Raw genomic sequence first — 15,185 nt, 5'->3', positions numbered from 1 at the left:
AGTCTCGCTCTGTCGCCCAAACTGGAGTGCAGTGGCCGGATCTCAGCTCACTGCAAGCTCCGCCTTTCGAGTTGACGCCATTCTCCTGCCTCAGCCTCCCGAGTAGCTGGGATTACAGGCGCGCGCCACCTCGCCTGGCTTGTTTTTTGTATTTTTTTAGTCGCGGCGGCGCTTCACTGTGTTAGCCAGCATGGTCTCGATCTCCTGACCTCGTGATCCGCTCATCTTGGCCTCCCAAAGTGCTGAGATTACAGGCTTGAGCCACCGCGCCTAGCCTTTTTTTTTTTTTTTTTTTTTAGACAGGGTCTCACTCTGTCACCCAGGCTAGACTGTGGTGGCATGATATTGGCTCACTAAACCTCCAAATTCAAGTGATTCTCCTGCCTCAGCCTCCCAAGTAACTGGGATTACAAGCACATGCCCCCATGCTTGGCTAATTTTTGTACTTTTAGTGGAGATGGGGTTTCACCATGTTGGCCAGGCTGGTCTTGAAATCCTGTCTTCAGGTGATCCGCCTGCCTCGGCCTCCCAAAGTGCTGGGATTACAGGTGTGAGCCACTGCACCTGGCCTAACTATAGATTCTTAAAGTTGAAATTTAATAAACAGAATTTATATTATGACAATATAAACATTGTTCACTGCAGAGCTCAGAAATGTTTTTAAGTTTCATTATCAGCTTTTGTTTTACCTAGAGTTTGTAATTTTATTTATTTTATATATTTTTATTTATTTATTTTTTGAGACAAGGTCTCGCTGTGTCACCCAGGCTGGAGTGCAGTGGCATGGTCACAGCTCACTGCAGCTTGGACCTCCTAGGCTCAAGTGATGCCTTCACATCAGCCTCCCAAGTAGCTGGGACCACAGGCACACACCACCACACCTGGCTAATTTTTGTACTTTTTGTAGAAATGGGGTCTTGGCCAGGCTGGTATCAAACTCCCAGGCTCAAGTGACCTTTGCCCCCTCAACCTTCCAAAATGCTGGGATTACACGTGAGCCAGCCCTCCCAGCCCCTATTTTTTTTCTTTTTTCGGGGGACTGTTAGACTTAAGCCATTTTATTTTTATGTTATGTTATTTATTTATTTTTTGAGGCAGAGTCTTGCTCTGTCACCCAGGCTGGAGTATAGTGGCATGATCTCGGCTTACTGCAAACTCCACCTCTCAGATTCAAGCAATTCTTCTGCCTCAGCCTCCTGAGTAGCTGGGATTACAGGCGTGCGCCATCACGCCTGGCAACTTTTTGTATTTTTAGTAGAGACGGGTTTCACCATGTTGACCAGTCTGGTCTTAAACTTCTGACCTCAGGTGATCCACCTGCCTTGGCCTCCCAAAGTGCTAGGATTACAAGCATGAGCCACCATGCCTGGCTGACTTTCGCTATTTTAAAAGGTATTCATATAACCCTATTTCTATCTGGTATCAGCAAGGAACAAACAAAGACTAAAACTAGACGAAGTTTCTTTGGAACTAAAAGATTTCACAATCACCCTCTAATTTCAATGAGATTTTTAAGAACTGTGGAATCTAATTCATGTGAAACTGGGCTTACAGAATAGAGTTATGATACTGTAATTCTATGTATCAAGAGTTCAGTAAATAAAGACATACTTGGTGAAGTTGTTAAATGTTGGTTAAATGTTAAATTTTTGTTTGGGAATGGTTTTACTGGATGCTTCTAATGTAAATAGGAGAAAAATATTTTGTTGATTCATTTGTCAGATACAATGTGATTTTATATATTATGCACTGGTGAAGTAGGGATATAGAGATGGATGAGCTAGCCCCATGTGACAACTGTAAATAATTTTATTTGCAGTGGATACTTCTCATTATTGACCGCTCTATAGCCAAAGAACATTAAGTGAAATTACATTCAGACTTAGTGTTACTGGGAAGCAAGGTCTCCACCACTGTGAATATCTGGGTGCAGCTGCAACAGGAACATGCCGTGACCTGTGGGACACTGAACGTCTACCCCAATTGCAACTCCACGTTGCAATTCCTTCTAGAAATCAGTGGTAATTTAAATAACTTTACGATAGGCTTCCCAGAGCTCCACAAAGCATTGTCTATGACTACCTCGATTTCCAGAAGCTGTATAATTCAATCTTGTAGGTAACATAATATCACCTCTTCATAGATCATTTTTGCACATAGTGTATAGTTGCATTTTCTGTTACTTTTGATTGGCCAAATTTTTAGTGAGGTAAAATGTACATAGAGTGAAAGACAGATCTTAAGTACAATTCAAGGAGTGCTGACAAATATATACTCCTATGTAACCAATGTCTTAATTGGTTAATTTTCTCTTTTGGGAGTTTTGGGTAACTATTAATTTGAGTTAATGCCCAAAGATCTCTGAAAACATTTTTTTTTTTCTCTTTTTTACTAAGAAAGTTTTTTAAGTGTGATAAGATCCACATAACATGATCCTTTTGGAGTTTATAAGCATGATCGTTGGATTTTCACGTGCATGTGTAAGATGTGACTCCCTCAAGCCTTGTTACAACATCAACACATTACCAGCCTGACACACACAGAAAATACACATAACAAAATTTACCATCAGTGGCAGTACATTTATAATATTGTGCAACCATTACTACCATCTAGTTCTAGAACATTTTCACTACCTCAGAAGGAAACCCCGTACACATTAAGCAATCCCCATTCCACCTTCCCTAAGCTCTGGCAACCATTCATCTGCCCTCTGTCTCTATGGATTTGCCTAGTCTGGATATTTTACATAGAATCATACTATATTGGCCGTTTGTGTCTGGTCCATTTTTTTTTTCACTTAGCATAATGTTTTCAAGGTTCACAAATTTTTAGCCTGTATCAGTACATCATTTCTTTTTATGACAAGATAATATCCCATTGTGTATATACCACAATTTATCTGCTTATGTGTTAATGGACATTTGAGTTGTTTTCACCTTTTGGCCACTGTGAATAGTGCTGCTATGACTATTCATGTAAAAGTTCTGTTTGAACACTTGTTTTCAACTCTGAAAAAGATATTATTTTGTCACCCCTATTGGGACCTGCTATTTTGCTCCTTTACTGCCTGTTACTTGTTTTAAACAAAGCAAAACAAAAAGAGCAAGTCAGTGCTGAAACTGCCAAGGAGAAAAAGGTAAACAATGGTCATGCTGTTTGACATGATTTTGGACAACCCCCTTGGCCAGTGCTCAGGAATGTGAAAATCATAGACACGGAAAACAGAAAACAGTGCATTCTTAGTTAACAAAATCACAGACTTTCCCAGCATTTGGTGTGAAAGGCTTTGATTCCTATGTCTGTGTCCATAGGGGATTGTTGTTTAAACCACAACGGCTGCTTAGTGGCCGGTTGCAAACAAGGTTGAAATGTGTAAAAATGGTAAAGATGATAATTGCCCAGTGAGCATTCCTGGCAGTGGCTAATCTTGCAGTGCAGTGGGCAGATTTTTAGGAAGGAGGGATGGAATGAGCTAGAGAGGTCATCTGAGCTACCTGGTAATGGTGTTACCCAAGGCACACACACCTGACTGGATGCAAATCCCACTAAGTTTCCAGTGTCCTCTAAACTACCAACCCAAAGTGATTACCCAACCCTGGGAGTCTAAGAAGTTCAAGAACTCTGAAAAAGAAAGGGGTAATCCCCAGTGCCTACTCAAAACGAAATGCCAATTTGGTCAGGACAGAAAAGCAAATGGAACCTGGAGACTGGAGTTGTAGAGCAGCAGCATCTTCCATCCCTGGGGCTAGAATTATCACTGGGTTCCTGATGTTGAGATGCGAATGTGGGAACAGACCTCCCCAGCACACTTTCCTCCCTTTCTGTCCACTCAGATCACGAGAAATAGTTTGGCTTCACCAGTCAGTGACAGCCTCGGGATGGACTAAGTCCTTTACAGTCTGCTACTTAGCTGTGTGATCTTGGACAAGTTACTTAACACATCTCAGCCTCAGTTTCCTCAACTGGAAAATGGTGTTAATAAAAGGGCCTATCACTGCCAGGCATGGTGGCTCACACCTGTAATCCCAGCACTTTGGAAGGCCAAGGCAGATGGATCACTTGAAGTCAGGAGTTTGAGACCAGCCTGGCCAATAGGGTGAAACCTTGTCTCTACTAAAAATACAAAAGTAGAGTCCTGTCTCTACTAAAAATACAAAAATTAGCCGAGCATGGTGGCTTATGCCTGTAATCCTAGCTACTCGGGAGGCTGAGGCATGAGAATCCCTTGAACCCAGGAGGTGGAGGTTGCAGTGAGCTGAGATTATGCCACTGCACTCCAGCCTGGAGGACAGAGTGAGACTCTGTTTCAAAAAAAAGGGTGGCGGGGCGGGGGTCTATCACTTAGGGTTAATAAGATAATTCAGTTAAGCCATATGGAGCACTTAACAGAGTTTCAGGCATACTGTCAGTGACCAAAAAAGAAAAAAGAAAAAAAAAAAACAGCTATTATTGTGCTGCTGAAAAAGTGGGGCGGGCACAGCAGCACTACAGATGTGACAGTAACTGCCTGGGCAACCTGAGCTATCCCTAAGGGCCCAAAACAGGGAGAGGGGTGGGAAGGAACAGTGTATCCAGATCCCCAGTGATCATGGGTCACTATCAAGAGAAGCCAGCCTCTTCATTTACTGCTGGCTGTATACCCATGGCCTGCCCTGGAAAGCCATGTGGTTCACCCTGGGCCAAAGTGTTCTAGCTTACTGGATGCCTTATGATTGTAATAATTCATATGTAACTTTAAATGTATACAATCATTCATTCATTTATTGATCAGTAACCACTTACTAATTACCTACTGTGTGCCAGCCACTAGAACCTGGGGTTACAGCAACAAATAAGACACACAGTGGCCAGGTGCAGTGGCTCACACCTGTAATCCCAGCACTTTGGGAAGTCAAGGTAGGTGGATGAGTTGAGCCCAGGACTTTGAGACCAACCTGGGCAACATAGCAAAACCCCAACTCTACAAAAAAATACAAAAATTACCCGGGCGTGGTGGTGCACACCTGTAGTTCCAGCTACTTGGGAAGCTGAGGTGGGAAGATGCCTTGAGCCGGGGAGGTTGAGGCTACAGTGAGCTGAGATGGTGCCACTGCACCCAGCCTGAACAACAGAGAGAGACCGTCTAAAAAAAAAGTCACCATAGCATTCCCACTCTCATGGAGCTTATATTCTAAAGGGGTTTTGCCACATGATGCCTGTATCCTTAATTTCTTGTCATTTAACCTTTTGATGCCTCAATTTCCTAATCTACAACATGGAGATAGTAATAACAGCCACCTCAGAAAGTTGTCATGAGTTTTGAATGTGTTACTATCATAAAGCACTTAGAACAGTGCAAAGCGTGGAGTAAGCACTGTGTAAATGCTGACTGTCATTATTCAGAGGAAGGCTGAATGAGAAACAGGTTTGGCGAAGAAGATCAAGAGTCTCCTTTGGGTGCTTGTTAATGCTGAGGTATCAGCTGAATGTCCAACTTAGGATTACTGATCAGGAGTTCAGATATGTCTGGAGATCAAGGGACAGGTCTGAGTTGGAGGTATAAATCTAAGGGTAATTGGCATATTGTTGATGTTTAAAGTCCTGAAATTAATTGAGAACAGGCTCAGGGATCACACCTGTAATCCCAGCATTTGGGAGGCCAAGATGGGAGGATTGCTTGAGGCCAGGAATTTGAGACCAGCCTGGGCAACATAGCAAGACCCCACCTCTACAAAGAAAAATCAGCCAGGCACGGTGGTGTGCATTTGTAGTCCAGCTACCTGGGAGGCTGAAGCAAGAGAATTGCTTGAGCACAGGAGGTTTTTTGTTTTGTTTTGTGAGTGTTTTGTTTTTTTGTTTTTGTTTTTGTTTAGACAAACTCTCCCTCTTTCTCCCGGGCTGGAGTGCAGTGGCACGATCTCGGCTCACTGAAACGTCCACCTCCCAGGTTCAAGTGATACTCCTGCCTCAGCCTCCCAAGTAGCTGGGATTACAGGCATGTACCACCACACCCATCTAAGTTTTGTATTTTTAGTAGAGACAGGCTTTCACCATGTTAGCCAAGCTGGTCTCGAACTCCTGACCTCAGGTGATCTGCCCGCCTTGGCCTCCCAAAGCGCTGGGATTACAGGCGTGAGCCACTGTGCCTGCCCGAGCCCAGGAGTTTGAGGCTGCAATGAGCTATGATTATAATGCTACACTCCAGCATGAGCAATAAAGCAAGATCTTTTTTTTTTTTTAAGCAAATTAATTGAGATCACCAAGGGAGTGGAGACAGAGAAGAGAAACATCCCAAAGACTGAGACCTGGGGCACCCCAAAGTTTAAGACTTGGGGCTTTGAGGAGGAATAAGCAAAGGAGACTGAGAAGAGGCAGCAAGAGAGACAGGAGGAAAACCTCAAGATCACAGGGTTCTGGAAGCTGAGTGAAGAAAAGCTTTGCAAGAAAGAGGGGAGTCAACTGTCAAATGCTCCTGAAGGCAAAGTGAGACAAGGGCTCAGAGTAGTCATTCAGTGTGGCCACAGGAGGGTCACTGGTAACCTTGGAGCAGTTCTGGTGAACAGGTAGAGGCAAATGCTGTGCTGGAGAATATTTAAGAGAGAATGGGAGGACTTGATGAGCATAGTATAGACATCTCTTTTGAGATGTAAAGGAAAACAAAGAAATGAGAGGTAGAAAGGAATATGAGGTCAAGGAAGTTTTCTTATTTGTTTGTTTTCACTTCTGTAAGATGGGCTTTATTTCACAATATTTGTAGTGATATGCACATGTATTTGAAGTGTTCCTTTATGGGACGCTTAAACAAAGTAGTTTTATCATGGAAAAGTATAGAGCTCTGGCAGAAAATGTCATGTTCTAGGTCACACCACTGCATGAGTTTGGAAGCCATTTTAAATATATTGAGTAAAGTAGGGAAATTAATTCAAGGGCCCAAAAAGTTAGGCCATTGGTGTTTAATAGTTGATGTTACAGAATCATTGCAGAGCCTTGTACCTGAACATACACCTTAGTTTGATGTGACATATACCACAGTACGTTGCATCTGAAAGAGAAGAGGAAAGCTGGTAACTCAGAAGGAATAGAAGCAAAACTTGAAAAGCTCTTATTTGAAGGATGATGGGAAAGGGCTTTATGAAACTCTGCCTCTCAATGATATAAAACAAAGTGGTCTCTCTGGGGTCATCCTACAAAGGTGGTAAACATAACATAACACGCAACCCCATGTGCAAAATTTAGAGCTTCCCTGATGAGGTGGGGTGGGATTCTCACAAGTAAGACAAGCAACAAAAGCCTGAAACTACTTGTGGTGAGGAAACAAGGATGTTCTCGAAGATCTGGAATTTCTGTAGGAGCAGAGAAGGAGGCCAGCATGTGGGGAAAACTCCCACCTAAAAGGGTGACCATGAAATGAGGAGCTGAGAAGGAAAATCCAGCTGGGCACAGTGACTCACAGCTGCCATCCTAGCACTTTAGGAGGCCAGGAAAGGAAGATCAGTTGAGCCCAGGAATTTGGAACCAGCCCTGGCAACAGAGCGAGACCCCATCTCTACTAAATAAATAAATAAATAAATAAATAAAATATAATTTAGCTGGGGGTGGTGGTGCATGCCTGTAGTCCCAGCTACTTAGGAGGCTGAGGTAGGAGGATCGCTTAAGCCTGAGAGATGAAGGCTACAGTGAGCTGTGGTTTTGCCACTGTGCTCCAGCCTGGGCGGCAGAGTGAGACCCAGTATCCACAAAAAAAAAAAAAAAAAAAAAAATTATTTAGCCGGGGGGGGGGTATGCACCTATAGCCTCAACTACTCAGGAGGCTGAGGTGGGAGGACAGCTTGAGCCCAGGAGTTCAGGACCACCCTAGGCAACATAGTGAGACCTTGTCTCTACAAAAAATAAAAAACTAGCCAGGTGTGATGGTGCACACCTGTAAAAAAAAAAAAAAAAAAAAAAAAAAAAGAAGAAGAAGAAAAGGAAAACCCATAATCTAATCTCAGCCTTTTATCGAAGAAGCTGAGTCTTTAAAAATTATCAAGTTCTAAAAAGGGAATGTTAACACAGTATGTTCTATAGGATGGTTATAAGCCCACGTGAATGTCCAGTATTATTTACTAGAGAAAATGCTATCTAGTGATTGAACTGAAGTAGTGGGAGAGTTTTCTGCTAAGATTTTGCCCAATAAGCAAAGTTCCAAACTGATTAATTTTGCCCTGCAAGCCAGTCAGTCTGCTCACACTGGTTCATTAGACACTCAGAATTTCTTCAGTTTCTGCCTGTTCAGATAGTTTTGATTGGAAAGTAGTGCTTGATCCATGTGTTAAGCAAGAGATGTCTGTAATAGAACTAAACTCCTCGTGTATACACCAACTTACTATCCGTCAGCATAAATACCCAAGATGACACATCCACTTGCCTTTATTATGAGGAAAGTAGGTCTTGCTCTTAGACTAAAGAAATATTGGGGCAAGATTCATGCCTGTAATCCCAGCACTTTGGGAGGCCAAGATGGAAGGATTGCTTGAGCCCAGGAGTTCAAGACCAGCGTTGGCAACATGGTGAGACCCCATCTCTATCAAAAATACAAAAACTAAGGCCGGGCGCGGTGGCTCAAGCCTATAATCCCAGCACTTTGGGAGGCCGAGACGGGCGGATCACGAGGTCAGGAGTTCGAGACCATCCTGGCTAACACGGTGAAACCCCGTCTCTACTAAAAAATACAAAAAAAAAGCTAGCCGGGCGAGGTGGCTGGCGCCTGTAGTCCCAGCTACTCGGGAGGCTGAGGCAGGAGAATGGCGTAAACCCGGGAGGCGGAGCTTGCCATGAGCTGAGATCCGGCCACTGCACTCCAGCCTGGGCGACAGAGCGAGACTCCGTCTCAAAAAAAAAATACAAAAATACAAAAATTAGCTGGGTGTGGGAGTGTGTGACTGTAGTCCCAGCTACCTGGGAGGCTTAGGTGGGAGGATAGTTTGAGCTGAGGAGGCAGAGGCTGCAGTGGGCTATGATCACACCACGGCTTCAGCCTGGGTGACAGAGCAAGGCCTTACCTCAAAAGAAAACCAAAAAATCCCTTAAGAAATATCGGGGAAGGGTTGGGCACAGTGGCTCACACCTGTAATCCCAACACTTTGGGAGGCCAAGGTGGGTGGATCACCTGAGGTCAGGAGTTCGAGACCAGCCTGACCAATATGATGAAACCCCATCTCTACTGAAAATACAAAAATTAGCCAGGTGTGGTGGTGGGCGCCTGTAATCCCAGCTACTCGGAAGGCTGAGACAGGAGAATCGCTTGAAACTGGGAGGGGGAGGTTGCAGCGAGTTGAGATCGTGTCACTGCACTCCAGCCTGGGCGACAGAGAGAGACTCCATCTCAAAAATAATAATCAATAAAAATAAATAATAAAATAATTAATATTGGGGAAATATTTTAACTAAAGATAAAGGACAGAAGTACCTGTTCCCCTAGCCCATTTGTATCTTGTATTTCAATCACCTACTCCCTGTGCCTGCTTCTGGTCCCAACCCAAGTTACAGAAGCCAAGCTCTAGTCCTAGAATCTTCCTGCTGCCTGATTCCCACCAAAAGGGAATCCCCCTACCCCCAGTTTGTGCTTGCTGCAATTGGAGAAATAACCTCTCACATTTGTGCTGACCAATAAGCAGGGGACATTTCTGAGACACTAAAAGCCTGATACAAATAAAAAAAATCAGGTAGGCGCAGTGGCTCACATCTGTAATCCCAACACTTTCGAGGCTGAGGCAGGAGGATTACCTAAGGCCAGGAGTTTGAGACCTGCCTGGGCAACATAATGAGTCGTTATTCATTAAAAAGAAAAAGTTAACAGAAGACAAAGCAGCTGGGATCAAGGACCTAAGCTGCCCACGGCACCTCATCCTCAGAGCCTCTGCTGCCTTTCCTGACTGACTGGGGGAACTTAACTGCGATAAAATAAAGGATAAAGATTTGGCCTTTGTCCCTGGTTCTTGGCACACAGCTCCTAAAACCCTTGGAATCTTTGCAGTGATAAGTGTCTTTTTTTTGTTTTGAGATGGGGTCTCCCTATATTGCCCAGGCTGGCCTCAAACTTCTGGGCTCAAGGCATCCTCCCATCTCAGAGTCCCCAGTAGCCAGGACCACAGTAGCAAGTGTCTTTTGTATGCTAGTGAGGTGACTGGTGGTGGGGGCTCTTAGATAGCTTTGAATTGAGGGCTTGTCTCCAGAAAGACCTAAGCATGGTTAGAGTTGTGGCACTTTCAGCCGCACTTCCTGAACTCCAGAGAGGGGATAGGGGCTAGAGATACAGTTTTATCACCAGTGACCAACAATTTAATCAATCTTGCCTGTGTAATGGAATCTCCATAAGAAACCCCTAAACAACGGGATTCAGAGAGCTTTGGGAGTGGTGGACACATCCAGGTGTTGGAGGGCGGTGCCACCTGAGAGCACAGAGGCTACACACCCAATTCCCCTATATCTTGCCCTATTCATCTCTTCCATCTGGTTGTTGCTGAGTTGTATCCTTTATAACAAATCAGTAATTGTAAATAAAGGGCTCTCCTGAGCTGCTGAACCATCAAACCTGAGAAGGGGGTCATGGGAACTTTCAGGAGTATAGGATTTGTGATTGGCTTCCGAAGTGGGGACAGCCTTGTGGTACTGAGCCCATAACTTGTGGAATCTGATGCTAACTCCAGGTAGATAGTGTCAAAATTGAATTGAATTGTTGGACACTGAACTGGTGTCCTTATAAACTTTATAAAATTAATCAGGCAGCTGGGCGCAGTGGTTCATGCCTGTAATCCCAGCACTTTGGGAGGCCAAGGTGGGTGGATCATCTGAGGTCGGGAGTTCGAGAACAGCCTGGCCAACATGGTGAAACCCCATCCCTACTAAAAATACAAAAATCTGGCTGGGCATGGTGGTGGGCACCTGTAATCCCAGCTACTCAGGAGGCTGAGGCAGAAGAACTGCTTGAACTCAGGAGGCAGAGGTTGCAGTGAGTCGAGATCATGCCATTGCACTCCAGCCTGGGCAACAAGAGTGAAACTCCATCTCAAAAATAATAATAATAATAATAATAATCAGGGAAGACAGCATGAAGAGAAAGGAAAACAAACCCAGTTTGCTGCACACTCAGCGTTCATCACCAAGTTAACTGCTCTCTGAGCTGCTTCCTCAGGGTCGTTTGGTGCCTATTGTCCTAGAATCCCATAGACCCTGTGTCACAGGATTATTGATCACCTTAACTGCTCTATAGGTAACAACTTGAACATTATGAAATGTTAAGTTTTCCTTTCAAGAGATCCCTTCAGGTCCTGCACGCTAGTGAAACTGACTCAGGGGTCTGAAGGACCCCACAAGAAGCTGACTCACCAAAGAATGCTATTTCCACATTCTGATGATTTCATCCACCTTACCTCGGCCAATCAATGACCCCAATATTCCAATCCCTCACTTCTGTGATCCCCTTAGGAAAAACCCAGCACAGAAATTCTCAGAGAGATGGATTTGAGGGTCTCCCCCGCTCTCCTCGTTCAGTGCCCTATGATCATTAAACTCTTTCTCTGCTGCAAACCCTGTTGTCTCAGTGTAATGGGTCTATTACTGCACAGCAGGCATACAACCCTATTGATCTATAACCCAGTGTTAGAAAGGTGAACAAAAACAACTCAGGGCAGGAGCAAGCAGAGATGCAGTCAGGAGCCATGTGTGGGCTAACATATTGCTCATGTCCAGCAGTCTTTTGGTTCAAAAGCAACTCTCCTATGTAAGAGACAGATGTTGATGATTTTTGCTTCTACTTTCTTTAAGCACATAATAGGGAAGCCAAACTTATATGTTCTGAAGGGGACAGCAATTAGGCAAATAAATTTTAAGCCAAGATATAATCACTGAGCAAGCAGGCCAAGGACTAGTGCAAAATAATGATGGCCTTGCAGATTTTTTTTCTTTTTCTTTTTTGAGATAGGGTCTCACTCTGTCACCCAGACTGGAGTGCAAATCATGGCTCACTACAGCTTCTGCCTCCAGGTTTAAGGGATTCTTCTGCCTCGGCCTCCCGAGTAGCTGGGATTACAGGCCCCTGCCACTACACCCGGCTAATTTTTGTATTTTTAGTAGAGACGGGGTTTCACAATGTTGGTTAGGCTGGTCTCAAACTCCTGACCTCAGGTGATCTACCCGCCTTGGCCTCCCAAAGTGCTGGGTGAGGCACCATCACTGGCCAGATCTGAGGGGAGGAGGAAATGATGTCATGTGTCTAAAATTCAACACAGGTCAGGTGTGGTGGCTCATGCCTGTAATCCCAGTACTTTGGGAGGCTGAGGTGGGTAGATCACCTGAGGTCAGGAGTTTGACACCGCCTGGCCAACAGGGTGAAATTCTATCTCTACTAAAAATACAAAAATTAGCCAGGCATGGTGGTGCATGCCTGTAATCCCAGCTACTCAGGAGGCTAAGGCAGGAGAATCACTTGAACCCAGCAGGCGAAGGCTGCAGTGAGCCAAGATCACACCACTGCACTCCAGCCTGAGTGACAAGAGCGAAACTCCATCTCAAAAATAAAAATAAAAAAAGAAAAAGAAAACTCAACACAATGCCTGGAATACAACCAATTTGTCCACAGTCATTACAGATCGAGGCCATGAAAGCCCAGGTTTGTTGACAACATTCAGTCTTTTCATTTTGCAGCCTGAAAATTTGTTCTTTTGCATGAAACCCTGTGTCTAGAATCTAGCAAACAGGGCAGGAGATGCTTCAGGATAATGAGATGCTGCTGGGGAAATAGAAAATTATAAAATTCCAACCCACTACTTAGAAATGCAAATACATTTTATTTATTCATGGTCACTCATGTCTTTATTGGAGCTGGAACATCTAACACATTCAAACAACACATGATTAGTCTCCATAATAGGAACAAAACAAGCTCCCAGTGAACTAATCAGCTAATCACGTTGCAGAGGCCGTTCAGTGCTTTTCCACCACAAATGTAGCGTTCAACGGGTCCCCTGATGCCTTATGTTCATCCACACATGGGCCTCACCTGTCCCAGCACCTGCTGGTGTCAGATGCGTCAGCATCCTCCATCACCACAGCCTGACACCCTCCAGGTACTGGGCTCAGCTCCAGGCCCTTGGGGGACCAGACCTTATTCTAGACTATGAGAGATCATGGTGAGACTGAAGAGTGTTGGCTGGCTTGTTTATTTGATTTTAAAAAGAAAAAAAAAATCACTGTTAAAGAACAAAGGGTGAAAAGCAAACCCCCAGGGCTTGGACTTGTTCCTAACTCCGTGATTTTACATACATATTTTTAAATGCTTAGTCAATATGGAAAATTGCACTCTTTCTTAGCAACCAAATTTATAGAGCAAATCAGATCTGAACAACCCGTGAAAGCAGGCAGGGCTCCAAAGGGGGGATTCAGTCCAGAGAAGGGTCTAGGACCATCAAGCTCAGGACTGACTCCCCTCTAAGCCTACGTTTGATTCCTAATGATAATCATCGTTAACATGAAATGAGCACTTCGTGGCAGAGGTACTATGCAAAATGTTTTGCATTCATTATCTCATTTATTCCTCACAATAACCCCAGAAGCAGATAAACAGAGGCACAAAAAGGTAAGTATGTTGGTCAAGGTTTCTCAGCCAGTCGTAAGTGGTAGATGCAGAATCCGAACTCCAGACCCCAGGTTTTTGGGTACTAGGGTACTATGCACACTGACCCAAGAGCACAGTTCCTTGTGCCCCAACTATCCAAATAGCGGAGTTTATGTGAAAAATATGTAACTCTGAGCTAAATAATCTGAACAGTGAACCTCAATGTTTCCCTTCACTGAGAGACACAGTCCTAGATCATGGGAGCTGAAGGGTAGCAGAATATGTCACCCCAAAATATGCCACTTCATCATAAAGATGATTTTGAGCTCAAGATAACTGAGAAGAAGCAGATAAAAGAAAAGCTCTCTGGCTGGGCATGATGACTCACACTTGTAATCCCAGGACTTTGGGAGACCGAGGCAGGTGGATCACTTGAGGTCAGGAGTTCAAGACCAGCCTGGCCAACATAGCGAAACCTGGTCTCTACTGAAAAGAAAAAAAAATACAAAACTTAGCCGGATGTGGTGGTGCACGCATGTAGTCCCAGATGCTGGGGAGGCTGAGGCATGAGAATCACGTAACCCCAGCGGCAGAGGTTGCAGTGAGCTGAGATCACACCACTGCACACCAGCCTGGGTGACAGAGTAAGATTCTGGCTCAAAAAAAAAGAAAAAGAAAAAGATCAAAAAAGCTGGCCGGGCGCAGTGGCTCAAGCCTGTAATCCCAGCACTTTGGGAGGCCGAGACGGGCGGATCACAAGGTCAGGAGATCAAGACCATCCTGGCTAACACGGTGAAACCCCGTCTCTACTAAAAAAAAAAAAATACAAAAAAACTAGCCGGGCGAGGTGGCGGCGCCTGTAGTCCCAGCTACTCGGGAGGCTGAGGCAGGAGAATGGCGTGAACCCGGGAGGCGGAGCTTGTAGTGAGCTGAGATCTGGCCACTGCCCTCCAGCCTGGGTGACAGAGCGAGACTCCGTCTCAAAAAAAAAAAAAAGCTCTCTGCCCTCCCTCTATTTGCCTAAAAGCAGGATAAAAGTTTGTTAAGATATCCTCCCTCTCCTCCCTACTGCAAAGGATAGAAATTAATCACTGGAAACAATGCTAGACCCTTAGCCCACAGGGCACCAGAGGAATCAACATAGTAAACCTCACTAACTAGTCCTTATCCTGCAGTAGTTTTTCCCATGTATTTGCCTGTGCACATTTTACTAGAAGCTCAAAATCCTTTTCCTTTGTCTTGTCATTTTCCAAAACTTTATTTTCTTTTTGTTAAGATGCTCTATAACCCCACATTGTAACCACCCCTTGGAGTTACTCATCACTGGGTTCTCCCGCAGGTATGTGCAATGCCTGCATTAATAAACTTCTGCTTGTTTCTGTCTTGTTAATCTGCCTTTGTCAATCTAATTTACAGGGCCCCAGCTGGAAAACCTAAGATGGGTAGAGGAAAGAGATTTTTTTCCTCTCCCCTAAGAAGTAAAGACCCCTGTTTTGTTCTGTTATTTTTATAAAATTGATAAACCATCATTATTTTACTGATTGTAAAATAAAATATGTGCTTGTTATAAAATATGCAAATATATACAACTACAGAAAGTGAAAATCCA

The 15,185-nt window shown here is 44.3% G+C and overlaps 1 pseudogene; it reads right to left on the bottom strand.

Moving 5' to 3' along the window:
- The window catches only part of LOC108527326 (molybdenum cofactor biosynthesis protein 1 pseudogene), a 19,475-nt pseudogene extending 6,410 nt beyond the window's left edge, over positions 1-13,065 (bottom strand).
- Between the last annotated feature and the right edge of the window lie 2,120 nt (positions 13,066-15,185).

The sequence above is a fragment of the Rhinopithecus bieti genome, unplaced genomic scaffold, assembly GCF_001698545.2.
Source record: "Rhinopithecus bieti isolate Rb0 unplaced genomic scaffold, ASM169854v2 scaffold_618, whole genome shotgun sequence".
In the NCBI taxonomy this organism is placed as follows: Eukaryota; Metazoa; Chordata; class Mammalia; order Primates; family Cercopithecidae; genus Rhinopithecus; species Rhinopithecus bieti.
The sequence above is the reverse complement of the archived record's forward strand: the minus strand, read 5'-3'. Positions and strand labels throughout refer to the sequence as shown.